The sequence below is a fragment of the Arachis stenosperma genome, chromosome 6 (genome assembly GCF_014773155.1).
Source record: "Arachis stenosperma cultivar V10309 chromosome 6, arast.V10309.gnm1.PFL2, whole genome shotgun sequence".
In the NCBI taxonomy this organism is placed as follows: domain Eukaryota; kingdom Viridiplantae; phylum Streptophyta; class Magnoliopsida; order Fabales; family Fabaceae; genus Arachis; species Arachis stenosperma.
Window position 1 is genome coordinate 112,997,932 of NC_080382.1, and position 1,485 is coordinate 112,999,416.

Sequence of the window (1,485 nt, forward strand, 5' to 3'; positions counted from 1 at the left end):
CAATCTCAAGAACTCCTTTCTTCTGATTTGTCCCATTGTTCATAGGATTCCTTTCAGAAGTGTACATGAATTGGTTATTTGCAACCATTTCAATTAGTTCTTGAGCTTCTGTAGGCGTCTTCTTCAGATGAAGAGATCCTCCAGCAGAGCTATCCAAAGACATCTTGGACAGTTCAGACAGACCATCATAGAAGATACCTATGATGCTCCATTCAGAAAGCATGTCAGAAGGACACTTTCTGATCAATTGTTTGTATCTTTCCCAAGCTTCATAGAGGGATTCACCTTCCTTCTGTCTGAAGGTTTGGACTTCCACTCTAAGCTTACTCAATTTTTGAGGTGGAAAGAACTTTGCCAAGAAGGCATTGACTAGCTTTTCCCAAGAGTTCAGGCTTTCTTTAGGTTGTGAGTCCAACCATATCCTAGCTCTGTCTCTTACAGCAAAAGGGAATAGCATAAGTCTGTAGACTTCAGGGTCAACCCCATTGGTCTTGACAGTGTCACAGATTTGCAAGAATTCAGCTAAAAACTGATGAGGATCTTCCAATGAAAGTCCATGGAACTTGCAATTCTGTTGCATTAGAGAAACTAATTGAGGCTTAAGCTCAAAGTTGTTTGCTCCAATGGCAGGGATAGAGATGCTTCTCCCATAGAAGTCGGGAGTAGGTGCAGTAAAGTCACCCAGCACCTTCCTTGCATTGTTGGCATTGTTGTTGTTTTCGGCTGCCATGGGTTCTTCTTCTTTGAAGATTTCTGTTAGGTCCTCTACAGAGAGTTGTGCCTTAACTTCTCTTAGTTTTCGCTTCAAGGTCCTTTCAGGTTCAGGGTCAGCCTCAACAAGAATGCTTTTGTCTTTGCTCCTGCTCATATGAAAGAGAAGAGAACAAGAAAGTATGGAATCCTCTATGTCACAGTATAGAGACTCCTTGAGGTGTCAGAGGAAAAGAAAAATAGAAGGAAAAAGTAGAAGAATTCGAACTTATCAAGAAAGATGGAGTTCGAATTGTGCATTAAGGAAGAGTGTTAGTCCATAAATAGAAGGATGTGAGAAGAGGGGAAGAAATTTTTGAAAATAAATTAAAAAGATTTTAAAAACATTTTGAAAAACTTTAATTGATTTTCGAAAACTAAGAGTGGAAAAGAAATCAAGTAATTTTTGAAAAAGATTTTGAAATTAGAAATCAAAAAGATATGATTGAAAACTATTTTGAAAAAGATGTGATTAAAAAGATATGATTGAAAAGTTATGGTTTTAAAAAGATGTGATTGAAAAGATATGATTTGAAAAACAATTTAAAAAGATTTGATTTTAAAAATTAATGACTTGGCTAACAAGGAAAGATATGATTCAAACATTAAACCTTTCTCAACAGAAAAGGCAACATACTTGAAATGTTGAATCAAATCATTAATTGATAGCAAGTATTTTTGAAAATGGAAAGAAATTGATTTTGAAAAAGATTTGATTGAAAAGATATGATTTGA

The 1,485-nt window shown here is 35.5% G+C and overlaps 1 non-coding gene across 1 annotated transcript; it reads left to right on the top strand.

Annotated features, from left to right (window-relative positions):
- The first annotated feature begins 217 nt into the window (after positions 1–217).
- Positions 218–325, top strand: LOC130938035 (small nucleolar RNA R71). The gene has a single exon (XR_009069218.1). It is a non-coding gene; the product is annotated as a small nucleolar RNA R71 (small nucleolar RNA).
- The last annotated feature ends 1,160 nt before the right edge of the window (positions 326–1,485 follow it).